Source organism: Oncorhynchus nerka, unplaced genomic scaffold, assembly GCF_034236695.1.
Source record: "Oncorhynchus nerka isolate Pitt River unplaced genomic scaffold, Oner_Uvic_2.0 unplaced_scaffold_2873, whole genome shotgun sequence".
Lineage (NCBI taxonomy): Eukaryota > Metazoa > Chordata > Actinopteri > Salmoniformes > Salmonidae > Oncorhynchus > Oncorhynchus nerka.
In genome coordinates this window covers 1-26,708 of record NW_027038427.1, presented here as the reverse complement: position 1 = coordinate 26,708, position 26,708 = coordinate 1, and the positions used below count along the sequence as shown (strand labels likewise).

The window sequence follows — 26,708 nt, the reverse complement described above, 5'->3', positions numbered from 1 at the left end:
TTCTTGTCTATATTGAATACATAATTTAAACATTCACAGTGTAGGTTGGAAAAAGTATGTGAACCCCTAGGCTAATGACTTCTCCAAAGATAATTGGAGTCAGGAGTCAACTGACTTGGGTCCAATCTATGAGGCAGATTGGAGAGGTTGGTTAGAGCTGCCGTGCCCTATAAAAACACTCACAAAATTTGAGTTTGCTATTCACAAGAAGCATTGCCTGATGTGAACCATGCCTGAACAAAATAGATTTCAGAAGACCTAAGATTAAGAATGGTTGACTTGCATAAAGCTGGAAAGGGTTACAAAAGTATCTCTAAGAGCCTTGATGTTCATCAGTCCACGGTAAGACAAATTCTCTGTAAATGGAGAAAGTTCAGCATGGTTGCTACTTTCCCTAGGAGTGGCAGTCCTGCAAAGATGACTGACTGCAAGAGCACAGCCCAGAATGCTCAATGAGGTTAAGAAGAAGTCAGTTAAAGACTTACAGAAATCTCTGGAACATGCTAACATCTCTGTCGATGAGTCTATGACACGTAAAACACTAAACAAGAATGGTGTTCTTTGGAGGACCCCACGGAAGAAGCCACTGCTGTGCACAGATGAAACTACAGTGGAGTTGTTTGGAAGGAACACACAACACTATGTGTGGAGAAAAAAAGGCACAGCACATCAACCTCATCCCAACATCATGGTTTGGGGCTGCTTTGCTGCCACAGGGCCTGGACAGCTTGCTTTTTTTGATGGAAAAATGATTTCCCAAGTTAATCAAGACATTTTGCAGGAGAATGTTAGGCTATCTGTCCACAAATTGAAGCTCAACAGAAGTTGGGTGATGCAACAGGACAACGACCCAAAACACAGAGGTATATCAACAACAGATTGGCTTCAACAGAAGAAAATATGCCTTCTGGAGTGGTCCAGTCAGAGTCCTGACCTCAACCCGATTGAGATGCTGTGGCATGACCTCAAGAGAGCAGTTCACACCAGACATCCCAAGAATTTTGCTGAACTAAAACATTTTTGTAAAGATGAATGATCCAAAATTCCTCCTGACCATTGTGATGGTCTGATCTGCAACTACAGAAAATGTTTGGTTGAGATTATTGCTGCCAAACGATGGTCAACCAGTTATTAAATCCAAGGTTTCACATACTTTTTCCACCTTGCACTGTGAATGTTTACACGGTGTGTTCAATAAATAACGCTGTTTCTAGACCGGCATTGAAAATAAGAATATGTTCTTAACTGACTTGCCTAGTAAAATAAATAAGACATATAGTTGTTAGTTTAAGCAGACTGTGTTTGTCTATTGTTGTGACCTAGATGAAGATCAGATCAAATTTTAGGACCAATTTATGCAGAAATCAAGGTATTTCCAAAGGGTTCACATACTTTTTCTTGCCACTGTAGCTGATATGGCTGACTTGCTTAAACAAATGTGGTTTCTACTGACAATTGAGATGTACAAACTATGGCATGAGTGGTTAAGAGGCAATCCGTAATTTCGATTAAGACATGAGCGAGCTAGGACGGACGTAGTCAATAACTATTTGTTCAGCACTTTTGAAATGTACAGCGACAGAATTCAGAACATGGGTCATTCTTACAGTAATCTCCCTGTACACCAAGTCAGAACTGTGGAATAAATAAAGGGGCATATAAGCAAACAATGAAAGTTCTTACAATGTTCAATGATTACATTTCTCTAAAACAGGCTACATGTGCAACATCAAATCAGAACAGCAGGGTAGGTTATGAGGGAGGAAGGATCAAATTATTAGGGTGGGGCACATGGGCTACTAACAGCTTACTACACAACATACACTTAGCATTACTTTATCCTTGGCATATTCCTTAATTTATGCAGCAGCATACAATATATTTTGGACTCACTTTGTTGTGCTGTGCTCACCTGAACAGGAAGATGGCGTGGCGGTCCTTTTTTTTGGGCTCTAGAAAGAGGCCAGAAATTCCGACTTGGAATTCTGAGTTGGATAAGCATTCAAAATGATTTGTGTTTAGTGAGTCCATCCAGATCAGAGGCAGTAGGGATGACCAGGGATGTTCTCTTGATAAGTGTGTGAATTGAACCATTTTCTGTCCTTCTATGCATTCAAAATGTTATGAGTACCTTAGGTGTCAGGAAAATGTATGGAGTAAAAGTACATTATTTTCTTTAGTAAAGTAAAAGTTGTCAAAAATATAAATAGTAAAGTACAGATACGCAAAAAAATTACTTACGTAGTACTTTAGAATATTTTTACTTAAGTACTTTACACCACTGCCAGTAGATTGCCAACATGATGCACGATGATGCCTGCTTGTCTAGCTTGCTAGCTTTTGAAAATGACATGATCAACCCAATCAAAGCTACGTTAGATATAACTTGATTTGATGTAATTTTATTTATGGCCAATGACCTTGAGCCTTCTTGGATGGGCACTTCTAATGTAAGTCTATGGCAGCACCCAATGGGCTTGAATTTTCAAGCTCTACCTGTAGATTTTGTGGTGACGTAGTGTCCCCATGAGTGCCAGAACACGGAGCCATTCACGGGCAACTAGAGAACATTACCAACCGTACCCTCCATATATTCTGCTGGCTGCCTCCTCCATCACAGAAAGCACTGAGCTAGGCTGAAACACCTGCATTTTGGAGCTGCCTTACTCAAGAAAGCAAAAAAATATATATATTTGTATGCGGCTTTGGAAACTCAATTTGTTTTGTTTTTACATTGTCTGCAAACTGATATGTGACGTGTATTAATGCCAAAATAACTGCCTCATCTGCTCTGAATTACGCAACGTCACTGTACATCCTGTACCGCCCTGGGATCTTGTCAGGGTATCTCTGTGCATTGAAATTGCCATTGATAAAGTGCAATTGTGTTTGTTGTCCGTAGCTTATTCCTGCCAATACCATAGACCCACCGTCACCATGCGGCACTGTGTTCACAACGTTGACATCAGCAAACCGCTCGCCCACACAACGCCATACGCGTGATCTGCGGTTTGTGAGGCCGGTTGGATGTACAGTACTGTCAAATTCTCCAAAACGTTGTTGGAGGTGGATTATGGTATAGAGATGAACATTCAATCCTCTGGCATGGCAACAGCTCTGGTGGACATTTCTGAAGTCAGCATGCAAATTACACGGTTCCTGAAAACATGAAACATCTGTGGCATTGTGTTGTGTGCCAAAACTGCACATTTTATTTTCCCCAGCACAAGGTGCCCCTGTATAATGATCATGCTGTTTAATCAGCTTCTTGATATGCCACACGTAAAGTGGAAATGAGGAAATGCTTTTTATATCAGCTCATGAAACATGGAAAAAACACTTTACACGTTGCTGTTCATATTTTTGTTCAGTGTATTTTCTATGCAAACTTTTAAAATGTTGACAAAATAAATCACTGGACAAGTTAATGGAAACAGCTATACTGTCTTGATGCAGTGTTAATAGTGAATCTCTAGCGCCATCTATAGACCATTTTCTTAAAATGTAACCCGTTCACACAGTATATTTCCTTCGGCTACTATGATGGTTTCATTCATTCATGACATCATATACAATGTTGCAACCTTTTATTTTTCTGTCAATGGTTTCAACAATGTTACCTTAGCTTATTCCCAGTAATGCCTATCCTCACTTGAAAAACACACTGCTCCATGACAATATGTTACACAAGTATGTGACGTAGTCAAAAGAGGCGGCGTTAGCTACGCCGGACGCTTGCCTTGGATTCAACATCAAACCCGTCTCAGAAAGTTGCCTTATTTACGTATTTGTTGGAGCGTCCCATGGATTTAATATAAGTAGATCGTCTACTGACAAACTTCACGTGACTTATCTCCGAAAGTCATCGATCTGGTAAGTTTTAGGTAATTTTTTTCTCCGTGTAAGGCCTAGTCAATTCGCAAATATCTGATTGAGGGAGTAGAATTCGTTCTGAAAATGTCGACCATTCTAAATATTTTTTGTTGACGATTTGACTGTCATCAAAATGAAGTTGTCAAGAGACATACATAACTTACGCTTACGTATCGAGAAACAAGCACGCTAGGGTTGTGGATTGCAATAGTTATGATCTATAATACAATTATGCATATACTCAATTAGTGGAAATAACGTGTCATTGCACAAGCGAATTTCCTGAAAGTGTGATAATGTAGCTAATGTACTCTTGTGCATTTTTTGTTTTTATTACTAGAAATCTATGCCATCAAAACCACTCTTTATTTTGAAGTCCAAGTTACAGCTAGTCTACTGTACTGTATCTGTGTCAGCTGTTCACTGTATAAAATGGACTAAGAAAATAACACAATGCCACTGTGAGTTTGTAGGCTTAGCCTAGATGATGATAGATGCCACTTTTCTCAAATCCCAGCTAGGTAAATGATTTTGGTCTGGCTCAGTAGCGGATTGTATCGTTATAGTCATCATCCTGTGATTACCGTTGATCTCAGCATGTTAACCAATCAAATCAGCTACTACAGTTTATGACCTAAAGAATAGTGCCTTTGCAATTGAGGACAATCAAGCGTTTTGCATCAAGCCAGCTGTCTAGTTGATTTTAGAGCTGATGATCCAGCATTTCTCTTTGTTGTCTTTACAAATCCCATTCCTCTGACCTTTGCTTCATGATGATGTGAACCTATGATGTGCAGAGGATGTTTTGTTAGTTCCTGTTATTCAGTGCTGTGTCAAGTGATCTCTAACTAACACTAGGGTTTGTCTATTGTGCATTTTAGGGCAGAGCGCCAGAGGTTGAGCTACAGCCATGGTGCAACAATACCAGTCACCTGTAAGGGTCTACAAACACCCCTTTGAGCTGATAATGGCGGTAAGTTATGTACATTTGTGTGTTTAGGCTGCTGCTTTGTCTATGCATATATGTGTGGGTGGGTAGTGTGGGATGCTTGTGAGAGGTTGCAGTGCTCATGTGCAAAATGGACCCAGGCAGACAGACTGCCAGTGTTTTGTGCTGCATGAACAAAGTGTGGTTTGGCTGCATAGAAACCTATCTCATCTCATACAATATATCTCTATACACTGTATTACAGTGTCCTGGGCACTGTATGTCATATTCTAGTGTTTTGTTGGTGAGATCATTGTTTATCCACCTTTTTGTTTTGAGAACACAGTCTGCAGTATTTCTGTTCACCCAACCCAATTAGTCGTGGCAGCAGATAACACACTACCATATTTATTATTGAGTATGAAACTGTAAGAGTACGATTTAATTAGTAACTTTTTGCCTTTAGTATTTTTGCAGGTCCTTGACTAAGCGATGCTCTCTGTTAAATGCAATACCATATATTAGCTTTTCCACTTGCCCTGCTGTAATATACATCATTCTTGATTTCAGTCACCAATCACCACTGCATAGATGTACTGGTACATTAGTAGTTCTGCAGATGGTTGCAAAAGTCATAGAAGATATACCAATCCACAATGTCATATACAGCCCCAAAGCATGATGTTTCCACCCCCATGCTTCACAGTAGGTATGGTGTTCTTTGGATGCAACTCAGCATTCTTTGTCCTCCAAACACGACGAGTTGAGTTTTTACCAAAGTTATATTTTGGCTTCATCTGACCGTATGACATTCTCCCAATCTTCTTCTGGATCATCCAAATGCTCTCTAGCAAACTTCAGACGGGCCTGGACATGTACTGGCTTAAGCAGGGGACACGTCTGGCACGGCAGGATTTGAGGTCCCTGGCGGCGTAGTGTGTTACTGATGGTAGGATTTGTTACTTTGGTCCCAGCTCTCTGCAGGTCATTCACTAGGTCCCCCCGTGTGGTTCTGGGATTTTTTGCTCACCGTTCTTGTGATAATTTTGAACCCACGGGGGTGAGATCTTGCGTGGAGCCCCAGATCGAGGAGATTATCAGTATGTCTTCATTTCTAATAATTGCTCCCACAGTTGATTTCTTCAAACCAAGCTGCTTACCTATTGCACATTCAGTCTTCCCAGCCTGGTGCAGGTCTACAATTTTGTTTCTGGTGTCCTTTGACAGCTCTTTGGTCTTAGCCATAGTGGAGTTTGGAGTGTGACTGTTTGAGGTTGTGGACAGGTGTCTTTTATACTGATAACAAGTTCAAGTTCAAACAGGTGTTCAAAAGTTTGGGGTCACTTAGAAATGTCCTTGTTTTTGAAAGAAAATCACTTTTTTGTCCGTTTTTAAAATAACATCAAATTGATCAGAAATACAGTGTAGACATTGTTAATGTTGTAAATGACTATTTTTACCCTCCTAACCCGGACGATGCTGGGCCAATTGTGCGTCGCCCCATGGACCTCCCGATCGCGGCCGGCTGCGTGGGAGCCTGGGCTCTAACCCAGAGTCTCTGGTGACAGAGCTAGCACTGCGTGCAGTGTCCTAGACTAGAGGTTGACCGATTATGATTTTCAACGCCCGATACCAATTATTGGAGGACCAAAATAGACTCTGGGTTCGAGCCCAGGCTCTGTCGCAGCCGGCGCGACCGGGAGGTCCATGGGGCGGCGCACAATTGACCCAGCATCGTCCGGGTTAGGGAGGGGTTTGGCCGGTAGGGATATCCTTGTCTCATCGCACACTAGCGACTCCTGTGGCGAGCAGGGTGCGTACAGGCTCGGGAGAGACAAAGGTTGAACGATTTAAAATAAAAAATATATATATTTTTTTAAATAAACATTACAACAATACTGAATGACACTACTTTTAACTTAATATTATACATCAATAAAATTAATTTAGCCTCAAATAAATAATGAAACATGTTCAATTTGGATTAAATAACGCAAAAACAAAGTGTTGGAGAAGAAAGTAAAAGTGCAATATGTGCCATGTAGAAAGCTAACGTTTAAGTTCCTTGCTCAGAACATGAGAACATATGAAAGCTGGTGGTTCCTTTTAACATGACTCTTCAATATTCCCAGGTAAGAAGTTTTAGGTTGTAGTTATTGTAGGAATTATAGGACTATTTCTCTCTATACCATTTGTATTTCATTAACCTTTGACTATTGGATGTTCTTATAGGCACTTTAGTATTGCCAGTGTAACAGTATGGCTTCCGTCCCTCTCCTCGCTCCTACCTGGGCTCGAACCAGAAACACATCGACAACAGCCACCCTCGAAACAGCGTTACCCATGCAGAGCAAGGGGGAACAACTACTCCAAGTCTCAGAGCGGTGGCGTTTGAAACGCTATTAGCGCGCACCCGGCTAACTAGCTAGCTATTTCACATCGGTTACACCAGCCCTAATCTCGGGATTTGATAGGCTTGAAGTCATAAACAGTGCAATGCCTAAAGCACAGTGAAGAGCTGCTGGCAAAATGCATGAAAGTGCTGTTTGAATGAACACTACGAGCCTGCTGCTGCCTACCACCACTCAGACTGCTCTATCAAATATCAAATCATAGACTTAATTATAACATAATAACACACAGAAATACGAGCCTTAGGTCATTAATATGGTTGAATCCGGAAACTATCATCTCGAAAACAAAACGTTTATTCTTTCAGTGAAATACAGAAGCGTTCCAAGTCTAAATATTCCTGTTACATTGCACAACCTTCAATGTTATGTCATAATTACGTAAAATTCTGGCAAATTAGTTTGCAGAGCCAGGCGGCCCAAACTGTTGCATATACTCTGACTCTGCGTGCAATGAACGCAAGAGAAGTTTCACCTGGTTAATATTTCATGCTAACCTGGATTTCTTTTAGCTAAATATGCAGGTTTAAAAATATATACTTCTGTGTATTGATTTTAAGAAAGGCATTGATGTTTATACTTAGGTACATGTTGGAGCAACGACAGTCCTTTTTCGCGAATGCGCACCGCATCGATCATATGCAACGCAGGACACGCTAGATAAACTAGTAATATCATCAACCATGTGTAGTTAACTAGTGATTATGATTGATTTGTTTTATATAAGTTTAATGCTAGCTAGCAACTTACCTTGGCTTCTTACTGCATTCGAGTAACAGGCAGGCTCCTCGTGAGGCAGGTGGTTAGATCATTGGACTAGGTAACTGTAAGGTTGCGAGATTGAATCCCGAGCTGACAAGGTAAAAATCTGTCGTTCTTCCCCTGAAAAAGGCAGTTAACCCACTGTACCCAGGCTGTCATTGAAAATAAGAATGTGTTCTTAACTGACTTGCCTAGTTAAATAATCGGCCAAATCGGCGTCCAAAATTACCGATTTCCGATTGTTATGAAAAACTTGAAATCGGCCCTAATTAATCGGCCATTCCGATTAATCGTTCAACCACTACCCTAGACCACTGCGCCACCCAGATGGCCAATATGGTGCATTCTGGCTTGTGACACAGAACAAGCAGTTCTCCCGTCGCCGCTCCTCCTCCATATCATTTCTTCTCTCATTTCTATCTTCTCTCGTCTCTCCCCTGGGCCTAGTTGTATAGTACCCGTCTGCTGCCTGGCCTACCGCCACAGCCCTGTTAGGGCTGATAAGACTACTCCATCCGAGGGGGAAGTTGTGGCTTAGTACAATTTCACTCAGACAAAACACGCTGTATGAAGGGTTGTTTATATCATATCAACCCCCACATCTGTTCAGTGCACGGCCTAACTGTGTTTTAAGGTGAATAGCTTGGTCCAAAAGCCATTAAAATGCAATCATTATATCTTAAAATTTATATCCACTTTTATTTAAGCTCTTGGCTCTGTCTTGGCATCTGTTTACCTTGTTTCTGCTCTGTTTGAGACGCTGTGCCACTTCCTGTTCTTTGGGGTTATCTATTAAGTCAGAAGCAAGTTACATTGTATAATAAGAAGGCCAGCGCTGGAAAAGGTCATTACTGAACAAAAGCTTAGTTCGTTAAAAACACTGAAATTGTTTATTTTGTAAGTGTCCTGTGTTACAACCTGATTACAGTGGAAGTCAGGTGCTCTGTTCTTTCTCTTTCTCTAACTGCAGCCGTGGCTCTGCTTCACCAAATACCAAAAAACCCAACCTTTGACCCCCAGCAGTTCTTATCTCAGTTCTAGTCTCGGCAACATCTGTTAAATGTCTGGGAATGTTTTGTTCTACTTCCATTCACACACTGTCAGCGTGATTCAAAGGCACTTCAAAGATTGTCAGTTGATTTAAAGGTTGCGGGGCTGCCTGTCTGTAAAAAGCCTGTTCTAATGACAGCAGTTCACACTAGATAGAGGGCCTAGCCAGACTAGAGGCTTCCTCTGTCCTCTGACTGACCATCCCACTAACTGATCCTTGGTTTGGCCTACTGACAGCCATTACAGTATCACTCCTGTCCTGACACCATCATCACACCAAACCTGGCATGTTGGTTTACCGCTTATCACTGACGACGACAACTCCTCCGTTCTCGGGAACGTTTATGTAAACAGATTTGTTTTTCATATTCAAATCAAAATCAAATAACATTTTATTGATCACCTTCACATGGTTAGTAGATGTTAATGCGCGTGTGCGAAATGCTTGTGCTTCTAGTTCCGACCATGCAATAATATCTAACAAGTAGTCTAACAATTTCACAACTACCTTTTACACACAAAGTGTAAAGGAATGAATAAGAATAAAACCCCAAAGATCAAGCAATGCAGATGTAGCACAGTGGCTAGGAAAAAATCCCAGGAAAGGCTGGAACCTAGGAAGAAACCTAGAGAGGAACCAGGCTCTGAGGGGTGGCCGGTGCTGGAGAGAGGATGGAAACAGCAGGTCCGGTTCAAGGTAGCATGACAAGTGAATAAGTCAGGGTTCCATAGCCGCAGGCAGAGCAGCAGAAACTGGATCAGCAGCACATCTGGTGAACAGGTCAGGGTTCCATAGATAGGTTAGCTGTCAACGTCACAAGAGCGATGTGCGCGCATCCGTGGGACAGAAGTCGGCGTGTTGTTGTGATTCTGGATGGCAAGATTTGTTAGCAAGAATGACAAGCTGCCATGTGGGGAATTGTAAATGGCTAATTTCAGCTTGCTGTTGATAGCATATCTTGTTTTGAGGTGTGGCTGATTTTTGGTGGGGGATCATAGCTAAGATCACACAGTACACCAGACTGACCCTAGCTTCCTGGCATATAGACTATTACAGCATAGATACTGGAGGGGGTCAGGGGGTCAGGGGACACTGGCACCCATCCAAAGTTATTATTATTTTTTTGTTGTTGTTGAATTTTACCCCTTATTCTCCCCAATTTTGTGGTATCAATTGTTAGTAGCTACTATCTTGTCTCATCGCTACAACTCCCGTACGGCTCGGGAGAGACGAAGGTTGAAAGTCATGCGTCCTCCGATACACAACCCAACCAAGCCGCACTGCTTCTTAACACAGCGCGCATCCAACCCGGAAGCCAGCCGCACCAATGTGTCAGAGGAAACACCGTGCACCTGGCAATCTTGGTTAGCGCGCACTGCGCCCGGCCTGCCACAGGAGTCGCTGGTGCGCGATGAGACAAGGATATCCCTACCGGCCAAACCCTCCCTAACCCGGACGACGCTAGGCCAATTATGCGTAGCCCCACGAACCTCCTGGTCGCGGCCGGTTACGACAGCCTGGGCGCGAACCCAGAGTCTCTGGTGGCACAGCTGGCGCTGCAGTACAGCGCCCTTAACCACTGCGCCACCCGGGAGGCCTCCAAAGTTATCCCCGGACAGGTCCAACCAGGCAGGATATAACCCCACCCACTTTGTCAAAGCATAACCAACAGACCACTAACTTACTACCCTGAGACAAGGCAGAGTATAGCCCACGAAGATCTCCCACACCGCCCGAGCCTGAGGGCGCAAAACAGGAAGATCCGGACAGGAAGTTCACTTTAGTAACTCAACCCACTCAAGTAGGGTAGAGTGTAAAAAAGCCTGGCACAATGCACCCTACCTAGGGACGGCATGGGAGACGAGCAAACCAGTGACTCAGCCCCCGCAATATAAGCAGAGAATCCCATTGGAGAGAGGGGAGTCAGCCAGGCAGAGACAGCAAGGGTGGTTTGCCACGCCAGTGCCTTGCAGTTCACCTTCTCACCCCTGGGCCAGACTACACTCAATCATAGGACCTACTGAAGAGATGAGTGTTCAGTAAAGACTTAAAGGTTGAAACCCAGTCTCGTCTCTCACATGGATCGGTGACCGTTTCATAAAAATGGAGCTCTATAGGGAGAAAGCCCTGCCTCCAGCTGTTTGCTTAGAACCTCTATGAACAATAAGGAGGCATGTGTCTTGTGAATGTAGCGTACGTCTAGGTATGTACAACAGGACCAAATGGGTAGGAGCAAGTCCGTGTAATGCATTGTAGGTTACCAGTAAAACCTTGAAATCAGCCCTAGCCTTAACAAGAAGCCAGTATCGTTGGCCAATAACACAACATCCAGACACAAAATAATGGATATGTTTTATCTATCCTAAAGCAAGATTTAGGCCTAAATATTTAGAATATCCATTTAGGCTCAGAATGTCTGAGGCAGTTTGGTTTTCTGAATGCAGGTACTGTTAGAGATGATGGACAATGCACCCAACTATCTAACTGTAAGCTTCTTGGTTTATGCACTGAAGCCAATATACTACTTTAGTGTTTTGGCTTGGTAATGGGGAAGAAGGAAATTGACTCCGTATCTTATGTTCCCAAGCATTGGAAGATAGTAGTTACATGTCTTGGTTGTGTAACTGTAGTCAAATGTATATCCTTCTGTCATGTTATCAATCAATATTCACGGATGATGTCTTCGTGCCTCGTAATTTTATCGATCAGTCTGCACACCAGCTCTGTTTGATCGATAAAGACTTGCACTGTTGCACTGTCATTAACCACGTTGTGATGGAAACAGGAAGTACTGGTCCAATTTTATAAATGCCTCCAGATCATTTGTTTGTTGGGATCTTTTGTATCGGTAAAATTAATTATGCGTAAATATTTATAAAATAACCATCAAATTGGAGTCACACCATGTTATGGTATGTGGTCCTCCCACTACGACTGAAACCATGCAGTTTATTAGGCTACAAATTAAGTAAGTTATGATGAACTTCACAGGGTGGTGAAAGTGCACAGTGAATAACTTGATGCTCCTCGCCAATAAATATTGAGGGTCTTATTCTGGTGACATGATCGATGCTTGACTGCCATTTGACAAATATACATATTCTCAGTCTTATCCATAGTAAACTCATCCTGTAGACTAGACTACCCTCACTGTATCTGATTATTGATGCTAGACGGGTGTTTATCCATAGTAAACTCATCATGTAGACTACCCTCACTGTATCTGATTATTGATGCTTGACTGGTGTTTATCCATAGTAAACTCATCATGTAGACTACTTTCACTGTATCTGTGAGCTGTTGGCTAGACTGGTGTTTATACATAGTAAACTCATCCTGTAGACTAGACTACCCTCACTGTATCTGTGAGCTGTTGGCTAGACTGGTGTTTATCCATAGTAAACTCATCCTGTAGACTAGACTACCCTCACTGTATCTGTGAGCTGTTGGCTAGACTGGTGTTTATCCATAGTAAACTCATCCTGTAGACTAGACTACCCTCACTGTATCTGTGAGCTGTTGGCTAGACTGGTGTTTATCCATAGTAAACTCATCCTGTAGACTAGACTACCCTCACTGTATCTGTGAGCTGTTGGCTAGACTGGTGTTTATCCATAGTAAACTCATCCTGTAGACTAGACTACCCTCACTGTATCTGTGAGCTGTTGGCTAGACTGGTGTTTATCCATAGTAAACTCGTCATGTAGACTAGACGACCCTCACTGTATCTGTGAGCTGTTGGCTAGACTGGTGTTTATCCATAGTAAACTCATCATGTAAACTACTTTCACTGTAAATGTGAGCTGTTGGCTAGACTGGTGTTTATCCATAGTAAACTCATCCTGTAGACTAGACGACCCTCACTGTATCTGTGAGCTGTTGGCTAGACTGGTGTTTATCCATAGTAAACTCATCATGTAAACTACTTTCACTGTAAATGTGAGCTGTTGGCTAGACTGGTGTTTATCCATAGTAATCTCATCATGTAGACTGGCCTCTATGTATCTGGGAGCTGTTGGCTAGACTGGTGTTTATCCATAGTAAACTCATCATGTAGACTGGCCTCACTGTATCTGTGAGCTGTTGGCTAGACTGGTGTTTATCCATAGTAAACTCATCCTGTAGACTAGACTACCCTCACTGTATCTGTGAGCTGTTGGCTAGACTGGTGTTTATCCATAGTAATCTCATCATGTAGACTGGCCTCTATGTATCTGGGAGCTGTTGGCTAGACTGGTGTTTATCCATAGTAAACTCATCATGTAGACTGGCCTCACTGTATCTGTGAGCTGTTGGCTAGACTGGTGTTTATCCATAGTAAACTCATCATGTAGACTACTTTCACTGTAAATGTGAGCTGTTGGCTAGACTGGTGTTTATCCATAGTAAACTCATCATGTAGACCACTTTCACTGTATCTGTGAGCTGTTGGCTAGACTGGTGTTTATCCATAGTAAACTCATCCTGTAGACTAGACGACCCTCACTGTATCTGTGAGCTGTTGGCTAGAGCGCACGTGTCATGACCAGAGTTGGCACATTTTCTATTTAATAAATTGCCCCCATCCCTCCTGCTAATTGGACAGTTTTTGTGACAAAACTATAGCCAGAGTAGAAAATGCCATGGAAACCCATTGGTACATTAAAACTACATGTTTTGTGCACCATGTCATCACACACTGATTTTTATCCGCAACAAGTCAGTTTGGTGGAAACACCACTGGTGGGAAATGTTCTATTCTAATAATTGCATGAAAATCTGTCGCTAATTGGATGGAAACCTAGATAGTGACTCTGAACAGGGTGGGTGTTTTATGTGTGTGTCAGCAGATTGACCTCTGTGTACTCTGCACCGTTGTGCTAATTTGGGGTTTCACCCTATCAGATTCCAGCAAAAATCATCTTTTTGTTTATCTGACTTTCATTGATCTGCATGTCCAGCCCTTATATTTAACCTCACAGTCAAGTGTTTTACCATTTTCTTTTCAGGACAACCAGGGATACAAGTGGAACACTAAACCATTTTAAATAAACAGTTGCATTCATGAGTTTTATTGACGAATGTCAATAACAAAGCAACAGTAAACATGTTGTCCCCCACGAATTGCATCGTAAATGCCGCATCATTCACCCAAGTTTAGTCAACATTGGGCCAATGCTGTCGAGATCGCGTGTGTCTAACGTACGTACAGACGGCTGGACAGAGACCGATCCAAAGTCCCCAACTTCATCGTTGGGGACGATAAGGTCCGCCAAAACAAACACCTGATCAAATGAATTTGATGTACATACAGACATTTTTTTGCGCACTTAAATGATTATCCAACAAGTCACTGACAACTGTGTGGAGTCTGGAGTTGGACAGCAATACTGTGAACTTATTACAGTTTTATAGACACTATGTAGACACTGGGCTGCCGGGTGGCGCAGCAGTCTAAGGCACTGCTGGAGTGCTGGAGGTGTCACTACAGACCCTGGTTTGATTCCAGGCTGTATCACATCTGGCTGTGATTGGGAGTCCCATAGGGCGGCGCACAATTGGCCCAGCGTTGGCTGGTTTAGGCCGGTGGAGGCCGTCAAATAAAGGTTAAATAAAATAAATGTACTGGGATCTGCTGTGTAGAAGAACCCTTTACCTTCTAACGACTCTTGTGCAGCTTGTGAGAGTCATAGGGCAAAACATGTTTGTGAGAGTCTCAGCTTTTCATATATAGCTTTTAGTAGTTTGTAACTCAAACCATTCAGACTCTACAGTCATTCTTGTATAAAAGACCCTGTCCTTGCCAGATGACTGCTTAATGGTGAAACTGCCACGTCCGTTTGCAATATCACAACAACAAAGACGTTTCTGCAAACAACGCAGGCTGTTTTTCTGTCAGACGTAATTGCAGGTGTGATAGAACAGCAGCTTGTAATGCAATTTATTTTACCTTGATGCGCAACTCCCCCCACCTCTGCTGCTTTGCCATGGAAACAAAAACAGTAACGGTGGCCTTTTTTTTTTATCAAAGTGATTATAACCCAGAAAATACTTTCGCTGTATGTCATGGATTGCGTTTTGTTTTCATCATGTGAGTAATATTGCATATTTTCTTCCTCCTTCCCTCTCTCCCATTAGGCCTATGTGCGGAGGTTTCCAAACTGCCCCCTGATCCCCATCTTTGTGGACAGTGAGGTGGTGAAGGAGGAGCACAGTGATGACGGAGCCACTGTGTTCATTGAGAGGCGCTGTAAGGTGGAGGCAGACGCCCCCCGGCTGTTCAAAAGGGTATCTTACCTTTAACCTTTCACCTTTCTCTTGAGCAGTGAAGCTACTCAAGTTAGCAATGTATAATAGTGTCTGTTTGATTCTCTTATTTTCTAATGTGAAGGCTATTAGTGATTATTTCCCCACAGACCTGAATATCCCGGTAGGGGTGTTGTTGTTGTGGTAGTGTTGTCCAGAGTTGATTGACCGTGGTCTACTGTGTGTGTCTAGATGGCTGGTGTGGACTACCTGTACTTCATCCATAAGAACACTCTGGACAGCAGGGAGAGGGCGCTGCACATCGAGGTCGTCAACGAGACCTTCTCCAACAGAGTCATCGTCCATGAGATCTGCAACTACACGGTGTGCCCCACACTATAATAATAATACTATAACTATAATAATCATTGGTTACATGGGCTGCGTTTTACACAGGCAGACTAATTCTGATCTTTTGTACACTCATTGGTCTTTTGACCAATTATATCAGGTCTTTGCACATGATCTTTTTCAGAGCTGATCTGATTGGTCAAAAGACTAGCAAAATATAGTAGTTGTGTGTGTTTGACGCTCTTTATTTTCTTAAATGTGTGAAGGCTATTAGTGATTATAATATATTAGATTTGAGCTGCCTGTGTAAATGCAGCCATACTCTTATCACTGCAACAGGGTTTGTAAAGCCTTTCCACTTGTACCCATATATAGGTTGAAAAAGTCAGCTTTGGGGACTGATAAGCGCCTATTAATGACAGAGCTCAGGCTCTGAACTTCACAGCTCAGAATGGGTTTTGAACTTGAGCACAGCACGCGACAGGAAGTTGCCCCCATCCCTCCTGATAATTGGACAACTTGTGTAAATTTTTAGTTGCCTGAGTGAGGAAAATGCTGTAAATTAAGAGGACTCAATGTATTTTTAAGGATGAGACGTTGAAGATGGTAATAAATACCACTTTGATGACATACAAGCCAAACACACGTGAGTCCGAATGTGATCATCACATTTCCAAATCGTAAAACTCATGTCATTTACAGTGTCAGTGTTTATGATCACTATGTTTGATGTACAGTTACCAGATGACATGACATCATACCCTGGTTGTTCTGAACAGAATGAGACGGTGTTTGTCTCAGTGGAACGTGTACGTTAATGCACTCCTTTCTATGCGCACCAAAATTACCATCTGTTTGAATTACCCTGTGAAAGCCTAACACTGTAAAATCCTATTTTATAACTTAGCTTGTCATGGTGGCAATAGATCAAGCTTTCAATCGATGCCCATCTGACCCAGATTGCGATTTATAATGGGTAATTTTTGGATTGTGTAAGCAACAACAGTCATTGTGATTGTAGGAATGCAGGGTTGTGTTCCTTACATAACAACTACAAGAGAGCCAAAATAAAGCTCCTCATAGTTGAGGACTGTTATTTGAGTCTTAAGTGCATGGAAGTTACGTAGGGACTGCACACTGTGGAGAGGTGTGTGGTCGCTTGGAGACGTCAGTTAGCCCTCTCACTCAAACCCTTGTCACTTTTTTCCTCTTATGTTGCACCAACCCACATTTTCCAGGAATAGTCTCATCATGTTACTGAATGTATCCAGAGTATTTACAGATTTGATCAACAAATGTGCCGAAAAAATATAGTAAATGTGTAATGTTTGTGGCCTAACAATTTTCCCATATTCTCCAAACTGTTCCCTTTCAATTGCTACCATGCTTACGCCTATGCTTTTCATGTTTCTTCTGTAAGAAACATTTCAATTTAGCCCTATCCATATAGGCCAATTCCCACCAGTGTAAAAGGTTCATCCATTTGGCGTCTGTTTTGTGATGAGTTGTGTTTCCTCCACAGGTTCACCCAGAGAATGAGGAGTGGACGTGTTTCGAGCAGACAGCCAGTCTGGACATCAAGTCCTTCTTTGGCTTTGAGAACGCAGCCGAGAAGCTAGCCATGAAGCAATATGCCAACAGTATTAAAAAGGTGTGTTCATGTGTCAGTCTGTGAGCATGTGAGGACAGTATACATGTCAGTGTGGGGGATGGATGAGGCTATAGGATATACCATCATCATCCAGCATGCTGCTCCCCCATATAGACCCAGTGTTACATGAGCATGCTGCTCCCCCATATAGACCCAGTGTTACATGAGCATGCTGCTCCCCCATATAGACCCAGTGTTACATGAGCATGCTGCTCCCCCATATAGACCCAGTGTTACATGAGCATGCTGCTCCCCCATATAGACCCAGTGTTACATGAGCATGCTGCTCCCCATATAGACCCAGTGTTACATGAGCATGCTGCTCCCCATATAGACCCAGTGTTACATGAGCATGCTGCTCCCCACATAGACCCAGTGTTACATGAGCATGCTGCTCCCCATATAGACCCAGTGTTACATGAGCATGCTGCTCCCCCATAGACCCAGTGTTACATGAGCATGCTGCTCCCCATATAGACCCAGTGTTACATGAGCATGCTGCTCCCCACATAGACCCAGTGTTACATGAGCATGCTGCTCCCCATATAGACCCAGTGTTACATGAGCATGCTGCTCCCCCATATAGACCCAGTGTTACATGAGCATGCTGCTCCCCCACATAGACCCAGTGTTACATGAGCATGCTTGTGCAGTCTATTTCCAGGCCTTCTGTGATCCAGTCTGGCAGCTCTGTGTAAACTGAGTGTGTTAACCAGGATCTTCTGACATTTGCTCGTTGGACCATATATCCTGCTCAGCTTTGTCACACAATGGGGTGTGCTCGTATGCGGCCAGGCGCATGTCTAAACAAACCTGCAGTATTTGCTCACAGTGTTTGCTCATTACACTCGCTACCTGTACTGTCCTTATGCAGTCATGTGCTCTGTCCTCCAGGGCAAAGAGATCATAGAGTATTACCTGAAGGAGTTGGAGGATGAGGGGGTGACCCACGTCCCCCGCTGGAGCCCCCCTCAGGCCCCCCCACCCACTGCCAGCCCCACAGATCTACCGGCTGGCTCCCAGATGGTCAGTGTTCCGAGTCCGAATCAACACAATAATAAACACACACAATCTGAGGGATCTGTCACGGCTGAAGTCCCAATCCCATTCTACTGGCTCTGACAGCAAACATTCTGGCCTTGCCTTGGGCTGCATTGGGCTGGTAGACTGTGGTTATGCATTTGGGTATGTGTGTGAATTGACTGTGTCTGTGTTTCGATTGCAGACAAGTTGGATGCAGACTACATCAGGCGTTACCTAGGAGACCTGACGCCGCTGCAGGAGAGCTGTCTTATAAGACTACGCCAGTGGCTGCAGGAGACCCACAAGGGCAAGGTTGGACACGTGTATGAACACACCTAACACTCAAACTCTGACTCAAATAGCTGCAAACAAGAGCAAAACTTGAATCCAAAGAACATAGATGTAAGTAACACTCACATCCGACTCACACACACCACAACATCTGAATAAACACAATCTCCGCTCCCTCCCCTAGATCCCTAAGGACCAGCACGTGCTGCGTTTCCTGCGGGCCCGGGACTTTAACCTGGAGAAGGCCCGGGAGATCCTGTGTCAGTCGCTCTCCTGGAGGAAGCAGCACCAGGTGGACTTCCTGCTGGACTCCTGGGAGAGACCTCAGCTGCTACACGATTACTACACCGGGGGCTGGCACCACCACGACAGAGGTAGGTTCCTCTCGGAGCAGGATAGAGTTTTAACGGCAGGGTTGTGTTCAACGGGCACAGACAGAAGATGAAAAGTAGTGTTCTTGTTGCACAAATTCAGGAAGTACTGCACCACCAGTTTCACAATGTTTTCTTCCGCTTGGTTTCTAGTGAATGTATCCCAGCTCTTACATGTATTGGTAATGACTAACTGTAATGTCTGGTTGCTTCTCTGGAAGTGGCATCACTAGCTATGTTTCCATGAACTTGTCCAGTGATTATTTGTAGTTTATTTTTTAAACATTTTGCATAACAAATAGTTGGAACAATTGACTGCTATGGTGCATTTCTGTTGAACTGTTTTGTGTTGATAAAAACAGCTGGATGTAATGACGTCACACTTAAAAATAAAAGTTTTTTTTTTGCAAAAACCGAGTATTGAACACAAAATTAAGTGATTGAAGTGTTTTCATTATCCATTTTGGCAAATTGTGCATTAATAAGCCTGTATGCTCACTCCCACCAATCCATTTCATGTCTCAGGTAGCTTGCAAAAGTCAGCATGGATAGAATGCAAGAAATGACAAACATTTCTCATGTGCCGATGTATGCCACGGACTGTGCCATGGTGAAACTTGCACTCCTCTAGCTCAGAAATACTTGGATGGTGAAACAACCAGAAAAGCAAGACAAAGCAATTCAGGCATTCTTGAAAGTCAGGGCAATCCTTGTCCTGTAAAGAAACATTACTTGTATAATTGAACATTTTGATTTAGCAAGCAGTAGGCATTTAGAATTACATGTGGAGTGGAGCTTTATAGTTACATGATGATGTCACATGACCTGCGAACTGTCAAAATGATTGGGCAATAATTTATTTATTCGAAAGCACCGTTTCCATTATTTGTCGCAATAAGAATGTTGGACAAAATAAAAATCCGCCCCTGTCCAACAGATGATACAATGTTGTTGATCTTTAGAACGTTTCTCCTACAGCTGCTGTTTCCATTACACTGCCACAATGTTTTTATAAACCTGGGTCAATGGAAACATGCCTACTATGTGTCAAGGGAAATCTCCCAGTCTGTGGGCATGAGTCAGACGGGCAGCTGTTGGTCACTTTCTCCTGCTGTGTCAGCAACTGACAGATTGCTATAGCATATGATGTGGTTAGCAGAGATGTAAAATACCTGTCCAGGCATTGTAAGATCTGGCATGTGTCAGAAACGTCTGGGCAGAGGAAATGACCCATTATCTCCATTTAGCTGATAGCCAATCGGACATCTAGGACCAGGAAGTGACCCATAGTAACCATAATAACAATAACCCCCACCTAAAAGCAAATACAGCTGGTTGTAAAACGCCTATATTTACATGAATGACTTTAATGTGAGTTGTAAATGGATATACTGTAGATGTGATTATGGTCAACACAATCTGACTCGGTTTCTCTATTGATTTAACTGAATACTGTCTGCGTCCGTTTAATGTCATGATCATTACTGATCCTCCGTAGCTTTAACAGTAAGGTCACGTGTTTGTGTCCTCGTCTGTCTATAGATGGACGCCCTCTGTATATTCTGCGACTCGGTCAAATGGATACCAAGGGTTTAGTACGCGCCTTGGGCGAGGAGTCCCTTCTGAGACAAGTGAGTATGACACACACACACATCCAGATGCTGGGTATAAACACATACTATACGCAAATGCTCTCCCTTCCCTAACCTCTCACCCCTTCACTCTCCCCCAGGTCCTGTCCATCAACGAGGAAGGTCTGAGGCGTTGTGAAGAGAACACCAGAGTCTTTGGCCGACCCATCAGGTAGCTACCATTTCACACTCACTCCTCTTATGTCTCTCATCCCTGAATGCAGTATGTATTCAGTATGTCCTATAACCCTCCTGTCTCAGCTGCTGGACGTGCCTGGTGGACCTGGAGGGGTTAAACATGCGTCACCTGTGGCGTCCGGGGGTTAAAGCCCTGCTGAGGATCATAGAGGTGGTGGAGGCCAACTACCCAGAGACCCTGGGATGTCTGCTCATACTGAGGGCTCCACGGGTCTTCCCTGTGCTCTGGACCCTGGTGAGAGCCTTTAACATCACGCATTGTAGTGTACATTACATTGTACAGTGCTTTCTCTCTCTCTCTCGATCGATCGCGTTCAGTTGTATTCAATTGCGTTCAGTTGTATTCAATTGCATGTGCAGAGAAAAGATATGAGACTACCGTTGACCCTGAGTGTCTTCTCAGGTCAGTCCATTCATTGACGAGAACACCAGGAAGAAGTTCCTGGTGTATGCTGCGAATGACTACCAGGGGCCTGGAGGTCTGGTGGACTACATCGATAGAGAGGTCATCCCTGACTTCCTGGGAGGAGACTGCCTGGTGAGTCTGTCTGTCAAACCGGAGTCTCATCTGGCTGTTGTAGACAGTACCCTTCTACATGCATATGAATTCATATGGACTAATGCTGCTAGTACATAATATAGTTAACTGTGGGTCATCTTGTTAGACATTTTCCTTGTGTGTGCTGATAGAACTGGGGGCTGATTGTGTCTCTTGTGTCCTCTGTCATGTCATATTCAGTGTGAGATCCCTGAAGGAGGTATGGTCCCCAAATCTCTGTACAGGACAGCAGAGGCGCTGGAAAGTGAGGAGCTGCGGCTGTGGACAGATACCATCTACAAGACTGCCAGTGTCTTCAAAGGGGCCCCACATGAGGTAACCTGATCTAAACAGTAACTACAGTATGTGTTTTCCAGCTTCTCAGTTGACTGTACTTAAACAGTGGGTTAGGTTGCTCCCTCTAGTGGAGAAATACAATGTTACAGCAAAACGCTGTAAAAACCCATAATGATCATTTGTCTGTAGTTTTGTCCTACTGTGTTCACTCACTACCGATCCTGTTCCAGCTGCTGATCGAAATCTCTGAGTCCTCTTCTGTGATCACCTGGGACTTTGACGTGTGTAAAGGGGATGTCATCTTCAACATCTACCACTCCAGGAGGGCGCCCCAGCCCCCCAAGAGGGACGTCCAGGGGGCCCACGGCAGCATCGTGTCGCAAGCCACCAACAACATGCAGCTGATTGACAGATCCTGGATTCTGGGGCAAGACTACAGTATGGTGGAGACAGCACTCACCTGCAAGGAGGGAGAGAGTGTTCAGGTAAAAAAAAAAAGCCTGGTTTCAAACCAGGGACCTTTTGTGTGTGAGGCGAATGTGATAACCACTACACTACGGAGACTAACCACCAACCTTAGGGCTGAATCCTAAGATGTGAGTGTAACTGAAACATCCACTGATGTCAATGGGAGTTCTGTGCAGTGCTCATATCTGGTCTCTTCATCCCTATGCAGTGTTTCTGTTAGCTGGTAATTACTGGCTTTTGGACATTTTTTATTTATATATATATATATATATATATCTCTCTAAAAGCTGACAAATAAAAACATTGCAACGCATGGAAGTTGGTTCAGGTTGTCTTTCAATCCCATCATCTGTCTACTCCAGCTGTCTGTCTTCAGTTCACACTCTCACTAGCAAACTTGTAACATTTTATCAACTGGTACCGTCCCACAAAGTTTCCCGTGCCAGTGAGTCTAACAGACAAAGCTGTGTGAATAGAGTATAAATATTCAAGTGTTTTATTACATTTTGCTAGATGAATCTCTCTAATAGACCATTTACAGAGATGTCATACAAGTCCACCAAGGAGGAGAATTTAGATGAAGTCATTTATCTTCCCTCTTCTAATCTAATGCCTGGTCCAGTAGCCAGAGGGAGACATGCAAGGAGCTGACTTTCAATTTGTAGGCTATCCTTCTTCCTCCTTGCGTAGCTCAATAATCATTGCAGTCACTTCTATGTGGTGTCATTCGGCAGTGGGCAACGCCTTCAAAAGTATTTGCCTACATGTGAGGGAATTCTAACGGGTTTCTATTACATAAAGTGTGTCATTTCGATATTGAATGTGCTATTAGCTATAGCCTGCGTTTGAATGGAAATTGTGCCTCTGACCCTCGACCTCACCTGTCCCCTCCTCCTCTCCCCAGGGCTCCCATGTGACGCGGTGGCCCGGGTTCTACATCCTCCAATGGCGGTTCCATTGCTCCCCGGCCTGCTCTACCTCCAGCCTGCCCCGGGTGGATGACGTTCTGGCCTCCCTGCAGGTCTCCTCCCACAAGTGTAAGGTCATGTTCTACACCGAGGTGCTGGGCTCCGAAGACTTCAGGTCAGTCACCATTCACTATACTATACTGTATAACACAGTGTATTGTTATGGTGATGCTTAGTGTGTAGGGCTGCTGCATGTCAGTGAGTAAATGTTTTAGGCTAGCTTGTTTTTTAGGCAGTGTGTAGTTGTGTGGGGAAAATGTATTTGTGATCATTTCTAAGGGTGTCTATAAAGATTCTTAGGGAAGCAGTGCTCTAAGAAAATATGTTTGATGGATATTTAATCTATTGTCTGCCTGCCTGTCTGTCTAGGGGCTCTATGACCAGTCTGGAGTCCAGTCACAGTGGCTTCTCCCAGCTGAGTGCCGCCACCACCACCTCTAGCCAATCACAGTCCAGCTCCACCGTATCAGGTAGCATCCAGCCAATAGGAGTGAAGGAGTTTGAGTTTTGCTACACGGAGATCCCATTTAGGGGATCTAACTGACTTCTGATACTGTTGACTTCTGCCCTGTTGCCTTAAAGAAAAAACAGTGCTGTACCAACACCTGCCAATGAGGACTTAACCTTACCCAATGGGATGAGAGAAGTGTTATGAACTGTATGGAACAAGGATAGCCTATCCTTAATGCCATGTGGTGGAACACTGGACTTCCTACCTGTGAGCACCTTCTAGTACTGCATTTAAAGCACTGGAATACATTATTAAAATATACATGTACGTTTTTTATCTATCTATAATTAGTGACATTAAGATTGCTCTGGAAGTGGAACGTCTGCTATATGAGCATCTGCTGAATGAATAAATGCATATGGAGATGTCTTGCAAACCATCCTCTTCTTTCTTTCAATACCATTATTCTTTCTTTTTAAGGGAAGTGAAATGTTTCCCATTGTTTTGAAATTGAACAATAAAGCACTGCCTATTTTCAGCATTTGTGTAATACAATGATGCCTACTGTTTCAGATGGTACTGTTGAAGTTACCCTTATTCACCATAGGATGTCAGTGTGTTCATGAGGAACGGTGCTACACACAGCCATACTACAGTAGCCCTTCTCCAGCCAGTGATTGTCTTACCAGCCACTTTGTCACTCCTTCCGATCTACTCAACCTTTTAAAGTTGTGTTGCTGAAATAGAGAAGGACATAAGTTATAACTGATATGGCGATCAGCGATTTTACTGTGAGAGGTTCCTAAACCTCCATGTATTTTCTAAAACACTATTTGACCTTGCGTCAACGAGGTGGTACAGGCTACTGGGTTGTTACATTTTTATTATTCCCTGCTCATTTAAATGCAGTATTGCGTTCCTTCTCCCGCCTTGTGGTTGTGCGCGAGCCTTGCAGTCGGCTGTGATTTACATAACTTTTAATTTCCATAAAGCCGTCCAATTTATTTTCCTTTTGTCGTTCCGTTGCCCTTGACTGTATTGTGTTATACAGTAGTGGCGGCCCACAGTGCTTGGTTGAGAGGCGGCCTGCTTGGCAGTGCTTGGTTGTTGGGCTCCCTGCTGGGTTGTCAGTGTTGGTAAAACCAGAAGTGTGCTGTCTGTTGTTACCAGGAGGATGTTTGCTGAATATTTCATTCTGCTCTAATGACCTCCTGGGACACATGTTGTCCACAAACTCTGACTCGGGGCCACACTTCCTCAAGTCTCATTGGCCAGTTAATTACATTTACATTACATTTAAGTAATTTAGCAGACGCTCTTATCCAGAGCGACTTACAAATTGGTGCGTTCACCTTATGACATCCAGTGGAACTGCCACTTTACAATAGTGCATCTAAATCTTTTAGGGGGTGAGGGATTACTTTATCCTATCTAGAGTATTCCTTAAAGGAGTGGGGTTTCAGGTGTCTCCGGAAGGTGGTGATTGACTCCGCTGTCCTGGCGTCGTGAGGGGTTTGTTCCACCATTGGGGGGCAGAGGCGAACAGTTTTGACTGGGCTGAGCGGGAACTGTACTTCCTCAGTGGTAGGGAGCGAGCAGGCCAGAGGTGGATGGGCTGCCCAGTGCCCTTGTTTGAGGTGTAGGGCCTGATCAGAGCCTGGAGGTACTGAGGTGCCGTTCCCCTCACAGCTCCGTGAAGCAAGCACCATGGTCTTGTAGCGGATGCGGCTTCAACTGGAAGCCAGTGGAGAGGCGGAGGAGCTGGGTGACGTGAGAGAACTTGGAAGGTTGAACACCAGGCGGGCTGCGGCGTTCTGGATGAGTTGTAGGGTTTAATGGCACAGGCAGGGAGCCCAGCCAACAGCGGTTGCAGTAATCAGACGGGAGATGACAAGTGCCTGGATTAGGACCTGCGCCGCTTCCTGTGTGAGGCAGGTCGTACTCTGCGGATGTTGTAGAGCATGAACCTGCAAGAACGGGCCACCGCCTTGATGTTAGTTGAAGCGACAGGGTGTTGTCCAGGATCACGCCAAGGTTCTTAGCGCTCTGGGAGGAGGACACAATGGAGTTGTCAACCGTGATGGCGAGATCATGGAATGGGCAGTCCCCCCGGGAGGAAGAGCAGCTCCGTCTTGCCGAGTTCAGCAGAGTGGTGATCCGTCATCCACACTGATATGTCTGCCAGACATGCAGAGATGCGATTAGCCACCTGGTCATCAGAAGGGGAAGGAGAAGATTAATTGTGTGTCGTCTGCATAGCAATGATAGGAGAGACCATGTGAGGTTATGACAGAGCCAGTGACTTGGTGTATAGCGAGAATAGGAGGGCCTAGAACAGAGCCCTGGGGACACCAGTGGTGAGCGCGTGGTGAGAGACAGATTCTCGCCACGCCACCTGGTAGATGTCAGGTAGAGACCAATCCAAGCGTGGGCCGGAGATGCCCAACTCGGAGAGGAGAGGAGGATCTGATGGTTCACAGTATCGAAGGCAGCCCGATAGGTCTAGAAGGATGAGAGCAGAGGAGAGAGAGTTAGCTTTAGCAGTGCGGGCGCCTCCGTGATACAGAGAAAGAGCAGTCTCCAGTTGAATGACTAGTCTTGAAACCTGACTGATTTGGATCCAAGAAGGTCATTCTGAGAGAGATAAGCGGAAAGCACAACCAGGGCGGCACGTTCAAGAGTTTTGGAGAGAAAAGAAAAGAGGATACTGGTCTGTAGTTTAGGTTTTTTCAGAAGGGGTGCAACTCTCCCTCTCTTGAAGACGGAAGGGACGTAGCCAGCGGTCAGGGATGAGTTGATGAGCGAGGTGAGTTAAGGGAGAAGGTCTCCGGAAATGGTCTGGAGAAGAGAGGAGGGGATAGGGTCAAGCGGGCAGGTTGTTGGGCGGCCGGCCGTCACAAGACGCGAGATTTCATCTGGAGAGAGAGAGGGAGAAAGAGGTCAGAGCACAGGGTAGGGCAGTGTGAGCAGAACCAGCGGTGTCGTTTGACTTAGCAAGCGAGGATCGGATGTCGTCGACCTTCTTTTTCAAAATGGTTGACGAAGTCATCTGCAGAGAGGGAGGAGGGGGGATTCAGGAGGGAGGAGAAGGTGGGAGCAATTATTAGGAAATGGAAGAGTGCTAGGATGGTAGTGCAGGGTGCTAGGATGGTAGTGCAGGGTGCTAGGATGGTAGTCTAGGATGGTAGTGCAGGGTGCTAGGATGGTAGTGCAGGGTGCT

General features: G+C 44.1%; 1 pseudogene; it reads left to right on the top strand.

The window, feature by feature from the left end:
* The first annotated feature begins 3,708 nt into the window (after positions 1–3,708).
* LOC135566951 (SEC14-like protein 1) lies at positions 3,709–23,581 on the top strand (annotated as a pseudogene).
* Positions 23,582–26,708: the final 3,127 nt, after the last annotated feature.